At 38.5% G+C, this 24,002-nt stretch overlaps 1 protein-coding gene and 2 long non-coding RNA genes across 6 annotated transcripts in view; 2 read left to right on the top strand and 1 right to left on the bottom strand.

The window, feature by feature from the left end:
• The window catches only part of igl (igloo), a 49,967-nt gene that overhangs the window by 12,879 nt on the left and 13,086 nt on the right, over positions 1-24,002 (top strand). The window contains exon 1 of one of the 4 annotated variants that reach the window (XM_064695896.1): positions 239-395. The exons of 2 other annotated variants lie outside the window; for them this stretch is intronic. The gene's annotated coding sequence lies outside the window, so the exon portion shown is untranslated. Of the gene's footprint in view, positions 1-238; positions 396-23,918; position 24,002 lie in introns of those variants that run through there. One more of the 4 variants, XM_064695897.1, reaches the window with a different exon arrangement.
• LOC135437756 (uncharacterized) lies at positions 8,775-10,140 on the bottom strand. The gene is made up of 3 exons (XR_010437739.1): positions 9,945-10,140; positions 9,181-9,868; positions 8,775-9,131 (listed from the first exon to the last, which is right to left on the bottom strand). It is a non-coding gene; the product is annotated as an uncharacterized LOC135437756 (long non-coding RNA).
• Positions 9,715-10,804, top strand: LOC135437757 (uncharacterized). The gene is made up of 2 exons (XR_010437740.1): positions 9,715-9,936; positions 9,999-10,804. It is a non-coding gene; the product is annotated as an uncharacterized LOC135437757 (long non-coding RNA).

The raw sequence follows: 24,002 nt of genomic DNA, 5'->3' as shown, positions 1-24,002 counted from the left end.
GGAGGGTTAGGAATCGAGAGATTTCACTTCCACATTGGTTTTCACTCAATTCGCCTGCCGTATTAGACCTACTTTTTGACGTGGCCCACACACACGGGCTGCGCTGTGTTTCAACGTTTCCACAACGTTTCAAGTCAACGGCAGTTAACAGTGGCCAAAACATCACTCGTTTCGGGCACCCGAATGTTGGGCAGAGCGAACGGAGACGCTTTTTAACCAAACCTAGGGAACAAACGAGGCCAGTTTCACAAATCAAGCGAGGTGTTCGGTTCGATAGGTTCAGTTCAGCAGCTAAAAAGCGAAAGTGCGCGCGACTCAAGTATATTTTGAAATTCAAAAAGTGTAGCATACCTTTGTGCTGAAACCAATTAAAAGAAGGCTACCCATTGGACGAGGTACGAGCTATATTTAAGTTTTTAGTTTTAAGAAATTGTTTTAATACCTGTTTAGTTTTAGTTTATACTCTCTTTTGCCTTAAGTTTTACGAGCTGCAGGTATGTGGCCAGCTGTTAAAATTTTCAAAAATTCCATTAAAATGTACAAATTATTGTGATATATACATATTTTTTTTATTTCTATTAAATTGCTGTATTTCTGGGTATCTCTGACGCACAAGTCTGTGTTGCCCATGAATAAATAAATATTGTGTGTGTGCGGCCCCGCATATCTTTGCCCCCGTCTCCCTGTCTCTCTTTTCTACATAAAAATAACATAAAATCTGGCTCGGGTTTTCAAATAATTTGACTTGGCTGACTTTCAATTGGAACTTGGTTGTGGTGGTTTGTACGGGTTGTGACTTTAGTTTGGTTTCCGCTTGACTCTTTATCACCGCAATTTGCATCTAATCAGCTTCGAAAACGTTGCTTTCGACCGTTAACAGGCTCGCATATTTGACTTTATTCGCTTGTATATCGTGCATCGATATGCGATGGCAATTACAAGTTCTATTTTTTGTTATTTTATCCGGGCCATATTTGTCTGCTTGGGCTGACCTATTTCCGTGCAGCACTTTTTGAGTCCGTCAACTTTTATGTTGGCCTCTCAATGAATGAGTGTTGACATTTTGTTATGGATTTTTAGCGCGATTTCGTGGGTCCTAAGCAACGGGCTTGTGGAGCAAGTGATGAAGCGCGCAGCTTAATTAAGTGGCGTTAAAATGGAAGTCGGGCCTTTAGACTGAATGGGTATAAACAGAAAAGGATTTGCTTTAGCCAGAAGGGTCGAAAGCGTTAAGGAAATTTGGATTTCATTATGTGCCCCCTAATTATATACTTAAAATAAATTCCAATTGGGCTGAAGCTTTAAAATTTCACATTGCGTTGCATGAGTTTCTGAATATTAATAAATTGAGTCAAAATTATAAAATATGCAGTTAGACAATAATAAAAATGATAGGCAAATTATTATTCTGTATGAAAATAATAAAAAGTAATATTAATAATAAAAAGAGAAGAGAAGGCAGTTATAATTTGTGTTTTAAGCTAAGATTCACTTTATCGGGCATGTTTAAACAAATGTTCAAAATGCAGAATTTAAGGATTGACTTTCATATCGCCGAACATATAGTTGCAAACAGAGTATTGTAGACAATTTGACGCACAGTCTCTATTCCTTTCTATTTGACAAAAGCTTTGCCACGATCTCGTTTCAGTTTAATCGATACATAGAGTACTTTACAAGAGTTCTTAAATTATTATTTATATGGACACTTCGCAATCTGCTATTAATATTTAACAGAACTGCTTATTTAATTTATCGAATATATTTATAGTGTGTGGGTTAATATTTGTTATATTCTTAAATTAAACTTGATATAGTATGCACTACTACAGTATATAGATATTGATATAGTTAAATTGGTTCAATGCCGAAAGAGAGTTACTCAAGGGTATGCAAATACGACTTATATGGTCAGGAAGGTTTTCGAGTTGACATAAATTCAATGTATTCGCTTATTCAGGTGTCTTGCTGAAAGAAGAATTTTTAAATTTTAAAGATTGTTTTGTATTTCATACTTTCTGAGAGCAGCATCTCATTTGGTTTTCATTAAAATAAAGTTGTGTAAATATGTTTAAGGGCCTACACAAAACGGTGAATAATTATGGGCAAGAAATTAATACTAATTGTCTACAGCTTTATGTTTATGTCCTACATTGTTTTAAGACTTTGTGTTGCCTAAAATATGCTTTATAAAATTTGCATATTTTGTTGGCAAAGTTATCTGCTTGAGCTGCGCTTAAGATGGCTCAAATATTTTCCAGCTACCACGGAGCCCGCAATGTTTCCATCAGTCGCTTAAACTCATCAACAATTTTCCGCGATACCTGTAAATTTTCCCCACCTTTGGCAAAAAAAAAAATGAGACAAAGCAAAAATTAAATATTCAATTTCAGCCGCTGGCTGCCACGCCAACAAAAATGTTTGCTGCAAACTGTTTGTTAAAGTTTTTGGTTGCCCCCAACAAAGTGCAAACAAATAAGCAACATGCCATGGGTTGAGTAGCGGGTGGATCGGTGGGGGGAGGGGAAGGGGGTTGGCGAACGGAACTGAGAACTCTGAAAATGACACATGACCTACAACGTTTTGTTAGTTCTTTTTCCGCTCGCTTTTTATTCTTTCGTTGAAATATTTTTATGACTTGCTTTACGTGCGCTCGGCCCAAAGTAAACATGCCAACACTCGGGCATGCAGCACGGGTGGGAGGGGGAAGGGGGGGCGGAGGGCAGCTGTAAGAGGGAATAACATTTCCTTTGCCTGGCCCATCAATCATTGCCAACTACAATTTAGCGCATAATTTGCAGGAAAAAGAAAGCCATATGAAAAACTTTTATGAGTAATACACAAAATTTTAATTCATATTTTAAAACTGAAAAAAAAAGCGTAATAATAAATGCAATAAATAATGAATGCGATGGCAACGCATTTAATTTACAAATATCTCTGTCTGTACATTCGATAGGAATGTGCAGGGAATGCCAGCAAACAGGGATTCGCAGCCAGATGCCAATCGAAATTGGTTGAAAGCGCGTGAAAAACAACAAAAATAATTTTGTAGTTGGGAGAGTCCGACTCGCAGATGTCCTGACCACAGCGCAGAGTTGAGATTACAAACATTCTGACTTTCTATAGCTCGCTCTATTTGAAATGCATTCTTAAATAACTTCAGTATTTATAGTTGGATCTTTATTAAAATACTTGAACCCACAGACCAATTTTTGTGCCTCTCGCTTTTTTAGACGATGAGAAACGTTATCTGAAAATCGATACATATCGATTCAGTATGGTGTAAGGTATCGAAAATTGAAGATTTGATCTTTATTAAAATGTTTTAATATATGCTCTAAAAATCTCATCTGATAATCGAAATATATCGACTTTAGGGGAACGGTGCGAATTATCGATGGCTTGAAACAAACTTCAGACCCAAGAACAATTGGAGAAACTGCTAAGCTCTTGTAGTCATACAGATCGAAGCATTTATATTACATACTGACCGACTGAAAGATATGTAGTTCGACTTACCCCATTGATACTGACCAATAGAATATGTAATCAGGAGTCGCCTTCTGCCTGTTATACACATTTGCGCGGAACCAAAATACCCATTTTTACACGCTTTCAATGTACATGCAGGGTATAAACAAAGCTGTGCCTTGCAAGAAAGCCGCAAATATTTTGCTTGTCCTGTGAGGAGAAGCCGTTCTTAATGATCCGCACGTGGCGAGGAACCCCTCCCACTTGCTGCTGCTGACCCGCGTCTGCGTTTTGGGGGCGTTGCATTTGCGGTTGGCCAAAAATGTTTATAGTCCTCGCACTAAATTGCCTTTGTTATTGCGTGTGACTCCCCCTCCCCCGCCCCCACTGCTGCTGTTGGGGGCGTGGGCATTGCTGCTGCAGCAAGTTTTAGTTTTTAATGTGCTCGCTAAGTGAGTACTTAAAATGCCGTTAGACGTCGTCTTTGGTATGTGCTAATGTACTCGAGTGTCAGCCACAGAAATTGACTTGGTCTAGATAAATTTTAAGAAATGCGGATTTGCCAATTGGATAGATAACTTATTGAAACATCAGAAAATATATAAACTCTAGGCTGGGATTGTGTCTGGGATACAGCAGAAGAGAAGTGGAGCAGGAATTCTATTTGCGAAATTCACAAATATGTTGTCAACTTGAGAGAAAGAAATAGAAATTTAATAGAAATGTTGCCAATTGGCTTTTTGCTTTTAATTTAGCCCGGAATGACACAGCAAACGTATTGACATAATCCAGGCCATTGAAGTGGCCTTTGACACTCAGACAGTTGCCAAATGTCGCTGACTTATCTTGCCACACGACTGCTTAATATATACACATACATACACATATGTGTACATGTGCTGATGATATTTACAAAAAGTCGCTGTCAACTTTCGGTTGGCCCTGCAGCTGTACAGGACTTTAATTTGTTAAAAATCCCCAGCACATGAAGGGCATCACGTTGGCAACGTCAAAGCCAAAGCTAAAGCCAGAGCCAGAGCCAGAGCCAAGGAATTTTAAATATTTGTACATACAGATACACCCGCCCACACACACACACACACACACACAGAGCCCACTCAGAAACACATGGAGTTATCAATTGTACAAAGGAAATCATTCAGGCACACAATAAGCAAAAACACACCGTCATTGTCCTGACACTTTCCTGACTGTATGTCATATTGTTCGTATCTCTGTGTGTGTGTGAATGTTTGTCCCGCTGTATATATACAAATGTCAAGCGTGGGAGAAGCCTTTAAATTGGCCCACACATACACACACACACAGAGACAGATAACAAGTTTGTTACGTGTCTGCCCCATTCAATGGCTCGCACTAAAGCTTTGCCTCTGACTCCAGCTCTGACTTTTGTTGCGTATTCAGTTCGATATAATTCAATTTGCAACATATATATGTCCAAGAAAAAGAGCATATTGATCAATAACATACATAGCATACTTATGTGCATATCATGCTTGCGGTTTGTCTGTCACACAAATACATACAAACAAATATCTTTTCAAATCAATAAACAACAACGAAAAAAAAAACACAAAAACAACCAAACAAGCTTGTCAAATCGTGCTGGAAGCTGTCAAACGCTAATGCCACACAGATGTCGCCATGGCGCATCTTGTGTTATACCATTTTTTACACACTCACACACACACACACACACATTACACAGTCATAATTAATGCGAGTTTAAATAGTCACTGCGCACTCTGTGCTACCCTTGCCCCGTGTCCATTCGTTTAGTCAATCAACGCGCAAATTGCCACAGCTCGGCTCCTGGCAGCAGTTCCCATTATGCGCCCTGCAATACGCACGTTGCGCATACGCCGCGTATGCCAACAAGTTGGGCCCAACGCCAGAGTTGTGTCGAGCAAAAAGCGCCTCTGGCCGTTTGCATAGGTGTGTTTGACTTTGCATATCTAATGGTTAGCTGCCAGTCCCTGGCACACATACACGTGCACCTATACACACACACACACACATGCGAATGTGCAAGTGCATAGCTGCGGCTTTTGAGTGTCGTCCCACGTCTGCTCTGCCCGTACTTGGCCTTGTCATGGCTCGCGGTTCCACATCAAAGTGCCCAACCAAGTTGGCTGCTTGCTGAGGCGCAAGCTTAGCAAACTTTATGAAAGGCTGCCAAAGTGTGTGTATGTCTGTGTGTCTGGTGTGCATTATAGTCTCTTAAAGTCCTTATAAAACGAGTTGGAGGTCATTGTAGTTAAGTAACACGTTAGTTGAGCACTACATTTATATTTTTCGAAGGTAAATTCACTTCCGTTTCCCAAGTACTTTACTCTTTTCATCGCTTGACGCTTTACAATTCTCAACGAGTTAAAGCTACGAAAACGTGGCAAGGCATTTGCCTGCCTGTAGTTGATGCAAATTTTCCTAAAGCGAATCAAATTTTAATTGTTGTACTTGGGTGCAATTATGTGTACCAAAATATAACATTTATTATAATGTTAGGAAGGAGGAGAAGGGAAAGTATAGACTTAGGTCTGCAAGCTAGGGTTCCCTTGGATTTTTTTAAGCTTTTCGATTATTTTAATAGAAAGAAAAGAAAATAATGAATGTTATCCACATAGAAAGTAAACTTTGGTGTTCCTCACTAAGCTATTTTATCTGCTTAACGCGTTACAATTCTCAACAAGTTAAGGATTAGAAAAAAGGGCAAGGTAACATATTGCAAGCCTGTAAAGCTAAAAACTCTGCTGATACTAAAATATGGATTTCCTTTAACTTATCTATGAAAACATACAGTTTGTGAACACGCTAACAGAAATTACCTCATCAAAATTGAGTTTCCAAAAAACCTTTCTTTTATTTAAGTTTGAATAACCTCATTTCTATACAATTTCGTTATATTCCTTATATTCAACTGCCTATTTATGTTAAAGTTCGACGACATAGTTTGTTTTTATAAGATCCCAATCTGGTTGTTTACTTAATTGTGTACGGCTATTAATAAAACAACAAATGTCATGGGTTGACTGTCCAGCCGTCCTGCTGTCCAGCTGGCTGTGCCGCTGCTGGCCTCAAAGTGCTCGACAATTTAATGCCGCACGCTCGTGAAGCAGGACGCAATGCGGCGACGGCGGTCATCTATCTATGCTGCGACAGCGTATTCAATTATATATTGAAACACGAGGCTAATAAATTACACGAATACAGAGCTTGGTGTGGAATTGTTTCAGCCATGCACATAAATATGACCCGAATTGGACGGAAATCGTGTAAATCTACAAATTACCTTAATATTTAATAAACAATGGACTGGGTCACAACACGGAACACGAAAACCTTTAACGAGCCCTAATCGAGCTCCCAAGATTTATACGCGTCCTTTTCACAGAGAGCGGCCGAACGCATCACGCAGGTGCTCCGGCCTGGGCTGGAGGGGAGAACCCCTTTTGGACACATCATAATTCATTCCGTGCTGAGCCAGAACAATGGAGGCCTAAATGTAATTTCCTTGGCTGGCCCATTGTCTGGCGTTGCCGCTGACTCACTGTCAATAAAATCAAATTTATTTCAGTTACGGATTTTCGGTCATTACTCGAGCGTCTAAATGGATTCCTTGCGGACAGGCAAATGGCATGGAGAGCCGTGAGCTTTGATATTGAGGCGCAACGACAAGGCAGCTTTAATTCAGTCAGCCAGGAAATTGAAATCGAAAATGCAAATTCATCGACGCGTAAATTATTTGTTTTGGTTTTGGGATTTATCTTCATGCGGCATTATGTATCTTCATTTTTAATTTTAGATAGGCGCTCAACTGTGAGAGATGTTAACAGAAGTAATTTAGAAATATTCCTGTTAATATACTCATGCTAAGCTCGACTTTATTGGCGTCTAGTTCAACAACTTGCTTATCTTTCCACTCAATTGCATTTTTTAAGCCTCAACGAACTCCATTGAAACCATATTTGGATGCTACTTACTTCCAGCCAAATCCGCTTTGCTAACATCGTTGATTTTGCTGATATTTCATAATAATGTGCTTTCCTTGATGTTCGAGCACAACAATAAAACTGCACTCACAATGGCCCAACTTTAATACAATATATTGGAAAAGTTCAAAGTATGCAAAGTCAGAAACAGAGTCCATGCCAGCAGCAACCTTGTCATGAACATTGCATTAACAGTTTCTGGGACTGGCCAACAACAACAACACGAATAGCACATATGCAGGAGAGAGCGTTCAATTATGCGATACCCTGTAATAAGTTTCTCTGTCACTGTGAATGATTGCACATATGTATGTATGTAGAAGACAAATGCCGCTGGCAAACTGAAACATGTTCACTCTTATACGTAGTTTTTATTCAGATGTTCGATCGCGATAAGAAATAGGAGAGACATGTTGTTTGTATATGTGTAAGCGAGACAAGTAGTATTCGCGCTTGTCGAGCTCTTTCTGTAAGAATAAGAGCAAAAAAGGAATGGGAAAAAACTGCTGAACAATTGGCCTTGAATATGTGTGTTGCATACATATGTACATATATGCATGTATGTATGTACTTGCATTTATTCTACTACAAAGACAGTTTATACAGCGCAATCTTTCGATAGCACTTACTTCAATAATTGTTTGAAATGGCTATCAGCACCATCTTTTTATGGTATTTTAAATTAATCTTAATTTTTTTTTAATGCAAACATTTCCACATAATTATTTGATTTACATAAGTATAGGGTATGTCTACGGCATGTCTTTCGAAAGTAGGTGGCATCTATAAAATGCCCTAAAGGAGCTCTTGAGGCATTGCATTGAATGTTATTTGATACAGTTAGTTTACTTGCAAGGCGACTGCTTGTCTAGTCCATCAGCTCGTCCATCAAGCCAGCAGTCAGGCAGTCAGTCAGTCAGTCAGTCAGTCAAGCATTCCCTCGAGCGTGTATTTCCTTCCTTCTGCGCTGCAGCGCAGAATTTCCGTTTCAATGCACTCTGATTGAAAGTCTTACGTACTTATGTGGCCCTTGTCGGCGTGTGTCACACTGAAGGACCCTAGCACCACACCCCATGCCCCCCAAGCCCTACCCCCACCCACGTGGCTTCTCGACCATGTCGCTTGCAATTTTAATGTGCATTGACGTAGATGCAAGCGTTGATAATGCCGAACGGCCCCATTTCGATAAGGCGCCAATTCAAATAAACTGAATAAAACGAAGGCAAGCATAATTGGCGCACGCCGAATACGAAATACTCTTTTAATTAAACCTAAATTCGCAATGTTGCGAGTTTGAGTATAATTAGAGAGAGTGTCTATGTTCAAAAGTTTTGTTAATTTGAAAAAGCTTTGAATAAATAGAATTTAATTATGTTGGCAAACGTAAAGACAATGTCGCATTGTCTGATTCCGCTTGGAGAGGGCATAAACTGTGTCATTTTCAAACCCCATCGTAACGGTATCCACACTCGCATCAGTCAAAGTCGCCATTGTTGCATGTCCTGACAATGCAGACTGCCGTCCACGGCCTCTTCAGTGAGACAATGCGACAATGCGACAATGCGTTCTCCTTTGGCCTTTGTTAACTGCACCCTCGACAACTTTATTCTGTTATCCTGTTCTGGTGTCCTGCTGGCCGTTAAGTGTCTAATTAAATAGAGCTTTCGAGGCGTTCTTATTTCCTAATCGCACTAACCAACCGAAATCTTAGTTCTGCAGTTTTCATGTGGCGAGCAAATTGCTTTTAGTTTAATTGGATTCGAATTATCGTTCCCATTTGTCAGGGTCACGCACCTACATAAATACACCTGGTTGGGGTGTTGCTATGGTGCTGGGTTTTGGGCTTCTCATGCTGCCCCTGGATGAAATATGCGGCAACTATTTTCCAGTTCTGTGGCCACGTTCTAGGAAATTTTTCTTGATTTTTCCTTTTCCCATTTATTTGCTTTACGGCATGTTTGCGTTCATAACTGCAAATCCGTTTTTATTCCTCGCTCTCAAAATGTGCAGGCTCCTTGGGGCGGGCGATAGAACCAAATGTAGAGCGAATTCCTTGCACATATTTGGCGTATTTTTTATGCCCCCAATCAAAATAAGCAAATGGGTGCCCTTCAGCTCTTACAAATTCTCGTTGTAGCTGCAATTCAAAACGAAGAGTTGTGTCATAAATAAACAAATAAAATCACACATTTCGTCGTTACTAGAGACTTTAAAAAATGCTTAAGTTCGGAATTGAATGTTTATATATTTTCAATCAAAAATATATTCTCAATAACTATAAACGAAAAATTTGAGATTGATTTCCATCTAAACTTTGATAAAACACAACTTAATATAATATATAACTTCATCTATGCTTTATGCTTTGGAACGTAATATTTTCCCTAAAATAAAATAAAATATGTATATATATAATAATAAAATATGGCATAATTATACAGGATATCTTCAAGTACGTACACGTTGTATAGCCTTCCTACATATTTGTTGATATTTTCGCCTTTATCTACCCAGTCCAACTCGGTGACTGAGGCCACAAATTTGGCGGATGCTGCTATCCATAAACTTGAACGCTGAGCCCGGGCAACTCGGCACAGTGTAAGCTAGTTTGTTTATTATTTTGTGTGTCAGTTTGACTTTTGTAACTAAAAATTCGTATGGCAACAAACGGCAAGAAGAGCTCAACAACTCATAAAAATACAAACAGGAACTATGAAGTGCCGGGCTGCAGGGGAAGATCACACACAGGACTGGCAGGATGGTTATGGTTATGGTCCCACTTAGACACTGATTTATGGCACGGATTGGGAAAGAGGATTTCGGAATCAGACAAAACAGTTTAATTGGACGGCATTTGGTGGACTTTTGTGGAATTTGTTGTTAAGTGCTTGACAAAATACTCCCAAGATAGAAAAGTCCCATGCTCCATAAGTTTATGACGCTATTAAATTAATTGAAAAAATTGCTTGGAAGTAGCAAATATGAAGAAATCTCAAGGCCAGTATAATAAGTCAAAGGAAATATATTAACTCTTTAATATGCCTGCTCTCCTAAATAAGATAAAGCTTTAAAACTGGACATAAAACTAAACTTACAACTGTAAGATTGTGATTAAGTAATAAAGTTAAGCGATATGAATAATTAGGATGAGAAATTCTTCAATATTTCAAAAGGAATACTCAAAAGGTTAGCTTTAAACATCTTCGGGCCAGCTTAAATTTGATTTATTCCATTTTGGTGCTTGTATAATCTGGGATTTATTTACGGCAGAGCCTTCGCTCATAAACTTTAAGACCATCAAGACACGCAAATGCTTCAAACTGCTGTGCATACAAATTTGTTGTTTTTTGTTTGTTTCTTCGTTTTTGCATTTAAATTTGAAACACAGCTGCAAGCTGCAATTTCTCATTATACGGCAAACAGACCTGGACGCAAATGGCCCACGGGGCGCTGCTCAAAAAATGTTACTGTGTAAACCAGATGCTGAGGAAAAACGGCAGGAGCCCAGGAATAGCTCAGGGGCTTTAATTGATTTTAATATTTAATTGCGCAAACATGCAATGCAAATAAAATGGAGACTGCAATTTTACACATGAAATCAATTTTGTACCATTTTCAATGCAACTCAAAACTCTAGAGCATCGAGCAGACGCACGGCAGGCAATCAGAAAGTGCAATTAGCTGTGACTTAAATCGGCTCATAAATAATTAATTTTATCTTATATATCAAACATTTGCAAGCAAATAATCCCAAAGTACGCAAAGCAGAACCACTTTAGGCATATTCGTAAATATTAAAGCTTAGCTCGGTGATTAATCTGGCCAAAAAGTTGCTCATTGGAAGTAAAAAAAGCGGAGCTTTTTAGTAGCTTCAGAGTTAAATTCCCACTTAACTAAAAACTGCAATAAAGAATAAAAATTCCCAAAACAATTTTAAATAGCACATGTTTTAAAAGCACAAACACTTTTTCTGCTAGTATAAAATATAAAACTTTGTCCTGCTCTATAAAATTTGGCTTACCAATCTTTAATTAATTTTATTTTTAATATGGCTTTAAGGTTTTTGTTGCCTTTGTGCCATTCGTGTGTTTTTTTTTGTTTTAAAACGCACAATTATTAACTTTACATATCTATAAAAATAATAAAAATATGTATTTTACTTTTTATTATTACTTTCAATTGAACAAATTCCTTTCTTGATTAACAAATCTGATACAAATTTAGCAGTTACCATAGAAAAACAATACTTAGAATCAGCTTCGTTCCTTTGTTTTTGAACTGTTTTTAAAATAAGTAGCACAGGATACCATACCATGAAATATACATATATAGGTATATTCTGGATCAGTCTTAATACAATCCCAATCAAACTCATCCTATTCTGGATGACTCTTAAAACAATCCCAATGAAACTCATCCCAAGTTTGCCAATTTGTGTCAGGAGCACTATGCTGCCAATTAATACATATGTGAAATCCCACAGCTTATGGTACTCTAGAAATGATCCCAATGTGATAAAGTTGACAATAAAATTAAGTTAAAAATTGAATTTGAAAATTGTGTGCTCCGCGTATTTTCAAATATTTGTACAAAATATAGTTGGCGACGAGAAAGAGTTGGCAAACATTTTGAGTGACACACAAATTTGTTAGTCGCCTCTGCGCTCTGGAGTTGAGCTGGCCAACTCGCAGAGTGTTGACATTGACTAACAGCAGCGGCAACGCCCACACAAGTGTACATATACACATATACATTATAAACACAAATACACACAAATATACAAATAAGTGTGAGATTAGTTTGCACTGTGCACAGCTCGCAATCAAAAAGCTGCAAATTTTAGTGCCCGCCTCTCTATGTTGCCCACTTTGTGGCGTTCCGCGGAAATTAGTTGACGGCGCCGTCAAGCGTTTCCGCATTTGCGCATTTTTTAGTCGTCAAAATATAATGCCCTGCCCCTGCCCCTGCCCCTGTATCCCTCTTCAATACCCGTTGGTGATGATAATGCGCTGCCGCTTGACGCCCGCCTAGTGAGTCGTTTGGTTTTATTGTCATACCCTGCTGCTTATATCAGAAGAGGGTATCTTCGTTTGCCTCAGCAACTAGGCAAAGAACTTACTTACTTACTTATAAGCAGAAAGAAGCATCTCCGACCTATTAAAGCATATAAATATATTCTTAGTGAGCATCAATAGCCGAGTCGATCTATCCATTTTCGTTTGCCTGTCCTTCCGCCTGCCAGTCGTATGTCCATCTTACCGAATGTACCAATTTATCGATCGCAGAGCCATAAGAGCTAGATAATTGAAATGTTGAAATTGATAATTGAATAATTGAAAAACGATATCGAAATCACAAGAGTTACAAGAGCTAGAAACTCCGTATTTTGTACATGATTTCTTTATAGTACACACAGATCCAGAGTACATTCTGAATACCTCCTCAGCTGATGAACAACTTTTGGAGGTACATATAATCTTGGGCTTTAGTATTTGGACACATTTTGAAACAATTAACACCGAAGATAATCACGAAAGGCGAAGCGCAGCCGCAGCTTAAGATAGCTAGGCGCAGGGTTTAATGAATCTCCAAGTCGGGAACTCCCGGCTAGAGCACTCTTACTTGTTTTCTAGATTATCTCAGATTATCTTGAGTATCTGTTAGTCAAGCACTTTTAACATGAGCACTACGTTAGCTGGCTCCGTTTGTTATGCCCTGCCCATTGAAAATGGCCATAAGGGGTATATTGGTTTGTTGCAACAGTATGTAATCTGCAGAAGGATGCTTCGCCAACTCCATATATTGTATATATTCTTTCGTGGTCATATCTCGAAGCTCATAAGAGCTAGAAACGAAATTTGATATGTATGTTCTCGTATAGTAAGAACAGATCAGGAATATTTTAGTTTTTGGACAACTCTGCGGTGAGAAGTTTGTGCTATTTAGAAAGAAGTTTAAATGGGTTTTACGGCAGCTCGTCTTTTTTGTACAGGGCATCTTCTAATCGTACATTCCCGACTAGAGCACTCTTAGTTGTTTCTGTTCTAGTTGTTGTCCTGGGCTATTGATGAGCTGTTGTTCTTTCATTTCCATTGTTGTGGCATAGCCCAACAAACGAGACTTGAGACCAGTTCCACACTTTACCACATGCCTATGTTTGTGTACATTTGAATGTTTGCTTTGTCCCACAAAACAATCCCCCCGCCCCGGCCACCGTTGAGGAATGGCAGGCACTTTGATACGACTCTTTTGGGCATAGAAGACAGCGTCGAGTTAATTTAATTCTGTGTTCTTGCTTAATTGAGTGGCTGGTCAAGCCATATATAAGAGGAAATAAAATTGAAATGTAGCAGAAAAATGGAAGATTGGGAATTAGTTGGACTGAGGATCAGGCAACGGTGCAAATATACAGCTTAACTGGCCTCTTGTTGGGCATTTGGCTTATAGCACCATTTTCTAGTTAGAAATGGATAATCTTATTTGGCGACCATTTCAATTAGCATGCCAACTAAAATGTGAACTTGGTTTAGTTTTCTATGTAGGTTATTTGGTTGCACTTTGGAACAAAACTTAAACTTAATTAAGGCTTCATTTTGTTAAACTTAGGCAGGCTTAGAGTCCGCGTCGGGAATGTACACATGCCCAATAGCCCATGGCGGTGCGTGTGGGTGTATTCTAGTTTATTTTATTAAAGAGCGAAGTCCTCGTTTCTGGCTATTACTGCTGGAGGTTTTCAATACTGTTCTGAAACCTCCTCCGGCTTGTTAAGCCAGCCGTTAACTGAAACTGAAACTTTTGGCTAATTACTTTCCATTACTCTCACTTAGCTGTTTTTCTTATTCAACTTTGATTTAATGACCGCAGCTTAGAAGTCATCATGTCTTCCAACCCAATTTGAAATGTCATTTGGCTTAATTGAGACTGACATTCAATTAAGTACACATATATTTCAAATTATACAATTTCACACACACACCATCACATTCCACTGACAAGTATGTATAAATAAACAAAATGGCGATATGAAACAATGCAATTGTATCCTGTGCTCGTGGCGCAAGTTTAGTTATAAATGACCACAATAAATATCAACTCAGTCATCGGGCAACAATAATGCCAGCAACAATAAAAAGTACAACAAAGTACTTACGCACAAGCGCCTTTCCTGAAATGGCCTCAAAACAAAAAGCAACCGGAAACAGTTGTACGGCGTGCAATGAAAATGAAAAGCGAACGAAAAGCAACGAGCAAAATGAAGAAGAAGTGAAAAATATTCAATGCAAGCGTGACGTGTCGTAAGTTTCATACAAAGTGAAAATTAAATTTTCGCATGTCAGCGTTAAATTAATTTCATATTTTCGCTCATTGCGTAACGAGAAAAGCTTCCAATTAAAAAAATTATGATGTTGAAAAAAAAAAAAGGGCAGACTGAAACAATCATCTACAGGTGCAACTTCCATAAACTCTTTTCAGCCGATACTTTTCGCCATTTTATAATGAATCATATCGCAAAGAGAAATGCTTGATAAGCTGGATGGGATTACCTGTGGGGATTGAAAGCTTTTTTGGAGTAAGTCAAATCAATATTGCCACGCTTCTTTAAATAGAGTAAAAAAGCGAGCTTACTTTAGATACACATTTCATTTTGCGTGTCAGCGTATAAAAAATGTGATTATACATTAAAATGTGTTGGGGCGAATCATAAAACCAAAGAAATGATAATCACAATAAAAACGTAAATGTGCTAATTTCCCTGTTTTAATTTAGTAATTAATGAGATCTTTTGTTCACTTGTTGTCGCTTCTATCTATTTTTTATTAACTGACTTGACTTGAATTCTGGCAATTACCGTAAAATATATAGAAAATATATACTCTTGAACAAATTGCTGTTAGAGTTTAGAGATTTTGTATAGCCAAACAGTATGCAGCATTTTTATTAAAACTTGGTGATATTGCGCTGAATGCGATATGTGGAACTCAAGGCTTTGTTCGTTAATATGCCGCCCAAAGGCTTCAAATGCAATTTTCTCGCGCAATTCCGTAAACATTGCGAAATATGAGAGCCGGCCAGCAAATTGCATTTTGGCATGCTTGTCGCGCATTTACCTCACTTGATCCTTGGCCTTTTGCTGCCGCATTCCACAGAACCGACTTAAGACACTTTGTTCTTATGTGGCCCTACTGGTGTCATTGTCGTAATAGGTTTCAATTTCAATTGTCCTTAGCACGCCAGCAACAAAAGGACAACAGCAAAAGCGCAAAGGAAGAGCCGGCAGCAAATGGCACTTGCTCCAGCAGCAGCAGCAGCAGCAGCCATAACCATAACCACTTCCCTCCTTGCATTTGAGCATATTCTTTATTAATAACAACAGAAACAGGGTTTTTCTTTGACAGTGTTTTTTTTTATTTTACCCTGTATCCAAAAGAGACACGGCTATGCCAAGCTTGTGCATTTGTGATACAAAGCTATCGATATATCTATCGATTGTACGCTTTTGAAACGTTACTGGATTTCACTGTGACTTAAATGGTGGATCAGTTCACGGTGTAAGCCAATTCAGACCTTTAAAGTGCGATTCGTGATCCATTTTTTCTACATCCGTGAGCCGAGTCTTAGGTTTAAACACTTCTTTGTTATAAATTCACAGTATAATAACTATACAATATATTTTCTACTTTAAAAAATTGTAATTGCAATGTCTGTTCTACTTTGAATATTAATAGCCGTGCATATTTTCAAAGACAAAATGCACGCTTAATTTGATTTCTATCTAAAAATTGGTATCCATGTTCATCACACTTATTTGATTTTGAATCAAACCACCAACAAATATACACAATTCAGTTCGGATTTTACCTCAGTTGTTTTTGGGGCAATTGTTATGATTTAGGGTTGGGTTTATGGTATTCCAAAATTCCTAGCTCCAAGAGGTTCGTTTAAGACCAGTTTGCAGCCTTCATTAGAAAATATAAGTCAAACTATACACATATATAAATAAAAAATCAAAGATATATATAAATATCACTCATACTTGCTGCGCTGGGTTAGACACAGTGTCTAAAAAACATCCACTCAAATGTGCGCTATTGCCTGTTACGTTTTATTTCCTTTTACCCCATGGTCTAAGAGTTCTTTTAGCCACATTGTTTGGCAGAGCTCGCGCGCGTGTTGTTAAAAAACAAGTAAAAAAAATAAAAATAAATTCTAGAAATATTATATTTGGGCAACTTTTGTGCTGCGCTAGCGCCCGTTGCTTGTGGGCATTTTTAATTCTGTATCAAACTTTGTCTGTGCGAGGTTTGAGAAAAACATTTTAATAATAAATAAGTGCGAGCTGCAAACGGAGCAGGATTTGTTTTTTCGAGTTCATAAATAGACCGGAAATGTTGTAATGGACGGTCAAGGAAGTGGAAAAAGTTACTTTCGGGTCTGTGGTCAAAAGCTTTGCAAACGGGCAACTTTTTAAAGTAAGAAAGCGACTCACTTTAATATTAGTATAAAGTATATTGAGGAATTCACTAAGGAATAGGAACTCTGTGGAATAAATATCAAGCATGTTCCAGCTGTCCCAAGCAATTAAAGTCTGAAAATTAACATTTTCTAAGCAAATAAAACAAATCGCCGAAAATTAAAAGTTTGCACAAGATTTCTTCACTTCACTGGACAATCTGCCAAGCAAATTTCGAGAGCCTAGCAACACAACACGTAATCAAATTGTCAACAAATGGATTTATTTTGCCCGACACGTGACCAACGTGACCCTGGCCCAATAGGCTCCCAGCTACTTGTACGCAAAAGGCATCTTCATAATTTCCCAAGCCATGCGCACTGCATATCAAATAGTTTCGCTTTTGTTTGCTTTTCGAAACTTCTATTTCTGACAGACTGACTGGCTGGCTGGCTGACAGGCCTGGTGGCATACGGAGCGTATGCGCGTTTAAATGCCAACAGGCAACTAGTTTCGCAGAGCTGTCGAAAGTTTACACAGCCTGTCAATCAGCGCATCGATCGAGTGTTGACTGTCGAATTAAGCGCTCAACTTGCTGCCTAATTGAAATTGATTGTGTGCACAATTTGCATGCTTTTTTTTTTGCACCCTGTGCGAAGAACAATTCGGTGAAAAAAATTAATATGCAGCAAATGTATGGCAAGTGTGTATAAAAAGGATAAGGCTCAAAGAGCCGGTATATGTCATACATAAGTATATGGATATATCTAAGTGTATATGAGCTTGTAGATCTCATTCCATATACAAACTAACAGTTTAAATTTTTATACCCTGAAACAGGGTAATATTGTATTTGTGCAAATGTATGTAACAGGCAGAAGGAAGCATCTCCGACCCCATTAAGTATATATTTTCTTGACCAGCATCTATAGCCGAGTCGATCTAGCCATGTCCGTCTGTCTGTCCGTCTGTCCGTCCGTCCGTCTGTTCGTATGTATGAACGCAAGGATCTCAGAACCTATAAGAGCCAGAGACTTAGCTGTAGGTCCTCCTAGTCCATGCGCAGATCGAGTTTGTTTCCGATAATCGATAACTTGCCCCGTTTCGATAAAAATCGATATCGAAATCCTGTTTTTTGAGCAATTTCGGCAAATAATATGAGCTAAAGTTACCAAACTTGACATATAGCTTCTAGAATAGTATATATTTATCAAGTATCTTTCATTTTATACCTATCGCCTGTGGGAAGAAGAGGGTTCAGGGTATCCCGTAGAACCTCTTACTTGTTTTTAAATGCTTTAATTTTTACTTCTCTATAATGCCTAGATGCCTATGTACACCCTTTCACTTTTGATATTCATAGCCCAAACCAAAATAAAATGTTTAAATTTAAATTGTTTAACGCAATCAAACTGTTTTGGTATGTACCATATATATTGGTATATATATATATATATAACTTCACTCTATTCACATCTGAGGTTTATCTATGTATGCTCTGACAAGAAAAAATAAACCAACTTGTGTTTTATCGCAAATTATGTATACGGGCAACATGCTAAACAAATATATGTGCAAAGAAAAAACAAACAAATGGTTAATTGTTGCGTTAAAAATAACAATTTTCAAAGCCAGACCACACATAAGCATTCATCTTGCATTTTGAGCCCGCATGCAACTAAACGCTTTTGAATATCGTGTTGGACTTAATTATGAAAATCTTTCATATTATGAGATGTTGCGGTTTTGATGCTTATGACCATAGAAAAGAGCTGTCAAATATATTTGCCACATTTGACTTTTGGTCGTGTGTGTATTTACGCCCTATCCATTAAATGAGTACATTTAATTTGAGCTGACCCAGCTGGAGCAATAAAATGAGCCTGGTTATACAAATTACTCCACATAAATTCTATTAATTGCCACTTTGCCTCTGGCGCAGCCACAGTGTTCCGCCTTTTGTTTGTCATGGATGATAAGCTGCTTAATTGTGGCCTCTGGAAGTAAATTCAGTTATTTATTCGTCTATTATACAATAGCTATAATTTGATGCAGATGCTGGCGGACAATAACGAAAAAGTAAACAATTTGTTTAATAAAATACTTGCAAATTAAATGTATAACTATTTTGTAACTTATTGGCTTAGTATTCTGTTACCAAAGAAAAAAGATAGATTTATTGGAGTGCGAAAAGTTAAATGTGCTTGCATATTATAGCTAATGTAGCTGATGAAGATAGTTAGGAAATAAGGCAGATTCACAATGTCAAGATAGCTTTAGGATTAAGTTCGTCGTCCTGATCAAGAATATGCGCTGCTATAAAATGCCTTACCTACATCGTCTACAAATAAGTGTATCACTCTTAATATGGTATTCTATTTAAAATATGTTTTGCGACAAGTCCCGCTCCCAAAGCTCTGTGAAAATTCCATATCTAGATCAATTGTATAGCTAAAGTAGCCCAATGTGATCTCTTTACGCATCTGGGTTCTTAAGTAGAAACAAATTCATCTAAAAACATAACCAGCTTGAACCCGAGAATCCGAAAAGATAAAGGATCTTTTTTTTTAATCATTTAGTTTTTCTACGGTTTGTAAAATCTCTGGTTCGTATGCGCCCTTTGTGTAAATAATTATTATTATGTTACAAGTTTGATTACCAATTTAATATATAATTGCATAACTCTTAGGATTGTGACACTTCATTAAAGAAAGTTTGAGTAACCTTTATATGAAATATTAAACAAAAATTTACGAACCAAGCAAAACTAGGGCTCTCAGTTGTAGAACATTATGTTTACGAAACGGAACCTTTATGCGAGACATTGGCTTGAACCGTGAACCAAACCACTGAAAACCTTTTTTTAAATTAGAAGGCTCGCCAACAAGACTTCGGACACAATACAATATCTCTTAAGAAGCTCTTCATTTAATATTATATACCTGATATGATCCCTCTAGAGCTATTTGAGTTCCCAACGCTCTATTACCTAAGCCAAGAAAGTTTTGCCATTAAGATTCACTTAGGAGCATCACGAGCAGCTTGAATCAGGGACAAGAGTTTTGCGTATTTTCTAGTGGCACGAAGGTTTACGACACCTCGTTGGCTTTAATGCACTTTCATTAACGGGGCTTTCATATTAATGCGATAATTTTGGCAAAATGAATAAGCCAACCGTGCAGCGATTTCTTTACGAGGGCAACTTGTCATACTTTGGTGAACTACCAGCCACTATGAATTTGTCTAATTTATGGGCTGGATTTTTGGATTTAGCTGCGAAAGTGTCGCCTGGTCCGGATGTTGTTTGTTCCCCCGCTCCGGTTCGCACCTCGGAATGCGTGGCTTCTTCTTCATCAAGCTTCAGGCACGAATGCAATCAATAGTTGCGGAATCAGCAGTTTGTTATTACTTGGCTGCTTCTGTTGGTTTTGCCATTGTTACAGTTGTGCCAATATTTGTCCGTGGTCTTTGAGCAGAGCTGGGCGCGTGTCGTTATAATCGAATTTCGTGAGCGTTCGTGTTCAGCAGAACAGCACTATAAAAAGCATTAACACGCCACCAAATTGTGGTAAATCGTGTTTATCATCACGTGTTTCGTATTCATATGTTCATGCTCCACACACGCTCGTGTCTTTATTTTGTTTTTATTTATGTTGCGTGTGCTTATAACAAAAGCTTGTGGGAGTTGAATAGGACCAAAACATGGAAGCGAGCATTTAAGTAAATTTTGTTCATTGATAAAATATGCATACAGCAAATGTGTATCGCAATTGCAACTCTTAAAAAAATGTAACATGAACTGTGCATGTGATATGCGATATTATTATGTATGGAAACATTATGTTCAGCATTGGCCAATTGGCATTGCCACGCAACTTGTCGTGTAAGTGCAGCCTTCTTGGGAGTGGACTCCAGCTTGGCCAAGCTTGGGCTGGGCTTCTGCGGCTGCTTATTTATTTAAGACTGTCATTAAGGTGCATGCACGACCGAGCTTACAGTTTATGGTCTAAGGCCACGGAGTACGGACGGCGAGAAACACGAACAGCAGCAGGAAACAGCTGGCCCTGCGCCTGTCTCCTGCATAACTCATCCGTTCTCATATTCTCCAGGTACCTTTGAGCCAGCCTGACACTAGGCAGGGTGGCAGGGAGAATGGATAGAACTTTAAGCAAAGCAGCACAGCGGGCTGTGAGCACCGTGAGCACCGTCTGGGTAAATAATTTTATTGTAAAGTAAAATCACAATAAAAATGCAACGCGAGCCCCAACGTCTACAATTTAATTAAAGTAATAAATTGCACGTCATTTGTGTAACCTGTGCCGTGCCCCGAGGATGAGCTTAAGCGAAATGTGTTCTGGGAAATTGCCTGTAAAATGCCAACGTAAGGAGCCTGAGCTACGATTGCAGGCCCAGGAACAGGATCCAGGATCGCTTGTCAATGGGCAACAAACTGTACACAAATAAGGTTGTAGGTGTCAGAGGCATAAAAACCACCAGAATCAATGTGGACTATAAATATCACGACTATATTCAAATACATTTTATTATTAACCTAAGTTCGTTCAGGTCATATTCAAGAATATGTCTTAAATATAAATCAGAAGAATATGGTATATAGATAAATAGAATAAAAGAAAATAGTAAATAAATTAAATTTAACTATGTAAGATATTCTTAAGAAGATATCCAGCAAGTCTAGAGTAAGTTTTTTTCTAGCTTCGCGAGCTGTATTAACTACGGCCGGGCTTTCATTAATCACCTTGATCTGTGTACCCAGAGCAGACATAGAATCTCATTTACCAACTGCATTTTAATCAGGCTTTGCTTGCTCTTAAACCATTTGGTTTTTATTTCATAGCAAAGCAGAATACTCCGCTTATATAATTGGGTATTATAACGCCCGCGCAGATTGCTCGAATGCACTAATGAAAGCAAAATCTTTGGTAAGGACAAGAAAGCGAACTACAAAAGGCTGCTGCCATAGACACTCCCCAGATGCCCCGACAAGAATAACACCAGCAGAAAGATGCCACGGGAAACGTTAGCTAATGAATTTTAATTACGTAAATAAGTTTGCTTGGACAATTACGGGCCGTTCGCCACAGTCGTTTTGCCGCCCCAGTTAAACGTACTTCTTGTCATTAAGTGCTAAAAAACAACGAGCTGAAATGAGGATGAGAAACCCAACAACAACAATAAGAATAAGGAAAGGAAGCTCGCGACAACACGCATAAGCAGAACTTAGCACATTTTATCAGAATCAGCTGCTTTGTGGCGCGCAGGAAACGGAAATGATTTTCGTTAGCCCCAGAGACCACTTGGCAGAATCTGGCAATAGCTGACAGCCGTATAAAGCATTAATTAAGTAGCAAATATGTTTGACGTTGATGATGCACCTACGCCCCGTCATACGGCGTGCCAAAAAATGTATTTAATTGGAAGCATGCGAACTTAATATGCCATTCTACGGCTCTTTATATTTGCGGCTCTTGGCAGTGTGAGCACAGGTGTGAATGTGTTACCTGTGCATCGCGGTGTGGTAATTAATTTTATTTAACACTCGAGTGCACAACGTTTGCCATTTGGTTTCGGCTCATTTTGGTTTGTCAGGTTTAATGGGCCGCATGCAAAATTTATTTAATAACCTTGCATAAGTCAGTTTTATGACTGCACTAAAATCGAGGCTATTAAATGAAACAATGGCAGCAAACTTAAATGCGACTCGTACAAAGCGTCAGGCTTTTAGTTTCGAAGCATTTTTGACTGTCCAACAAATTGAATGTTAAATATTCCAATATGCATAAATTATGAATAGCGTGTGTGGCTCTCATGGTTCCAACTATTTTGATTTTAATTAAAAGCTAGAGCGAGCTGCAAATCCAATTAGTAGCTCACAAAATTGTTGAATAAAATATAATTATCAAAATTAGAAATGCGGCGAAAATCCCAAATTAATGCAAATTCTTCACATTTTCAGTCTGGCACGTGGGAAACGGGTTGCACATAAATTAAAGATTCGACACCACTTAAATAAATGGCGACTAAAAATTATTAATTTAAACTCATGAACTTGGCCACAATATTTATAAATATAGGCAGCCCGAAAAAGTTGCTTTAAAAACTAGATTATTTTAATTGCTTATTGATTAACTGCCAGGCGCAAACTTCAGCCCCAGAGTATGCAACAAAAACTTGAATCCAATGCCACTGAATGATTTAATGCCTTGGCCCGAGCACTTTGGGCAGCTGTTGGACCCGCCACTTGACACCGGCAAAGCCATCAGCAAAATGTGGCCAGCCCTGTTTCACCTGCCACGCCTAGCCCACCGACAACCGCCCACCGCCCACCGCACACCTGAGCACCAGGCTGCTCGGCCAGTTGGTCAACACTGCGGCCACAGCTCAACGAAGCAGCCTTGCAAAAATGCACAATACAACACCATATTTCAAGCCACAAAACTGTTTCTGCTCTCACTGATAGTGCTGGCCAAAAGGCCTTACGTGTCAATTTATTATAACTCATTCAAGGCCAACCATTTTGGTATCTGCGTGAAAAATGCCATAAAAATGAATGCTGACCCGGCCAAAAGCGGCTTCGTTTACCCGTCCACAAATTTAATAGCCAATGTCTAAGCGAGAATATATGGCTGATATTGTGCAAACAGAATTGAATATAATCCAATATACATTTTAAAGAAATTTTTAGGCTGAGATGCCAGGTTATAAGCTACACTTTTTGCGCACAGCTCCTTTACAGGGTATCTCATTCCCCGCCCAAAACTCTGACACGCACAGAAGTTACGCTTCAAGTATATTAGCTGGCAAGGAGCCGAAAATGTTCCAACATTTTGCGGGTTCAATGCGAAATCGATCGATTTTTCTGTGAGCTTTCCGCTGGTAGAAAGTTAATTGCTTTGCAAAACTTGAAAGAGCGAAAGTTATTACAAAGCAAAAAAATAAATATAAGAAATACGTCAAGTGCCAGAAAAAGCTGTCACAGAGTTTTCACATTAACTTGTGACACTTTTTATGAAAAATTCAAACTTTTCACTTAAGTTTAACGTATC

This window comes from Drosophila montana, unplaced genomic scaffold (genome assembly GCF_035044405.1).
Source record: "Drosophila montana isolate Dmon_TW-CO22-7 unplaced genomic scaffold, ASM3504440v1 contig_3833_1, whole genome shotgun sequence".
Lineage (NCBI taxonomy): Eukaryota > Metazoa > Arthropoda > Insecta > Diptera > Drosophilidae > Drosophila > Drosophila montana.
The sequence above is the reverse complement of the archived record's forward strand: the minus strand, read 5'-3'. Positions and strand labels throughout refer to the sequence as shown.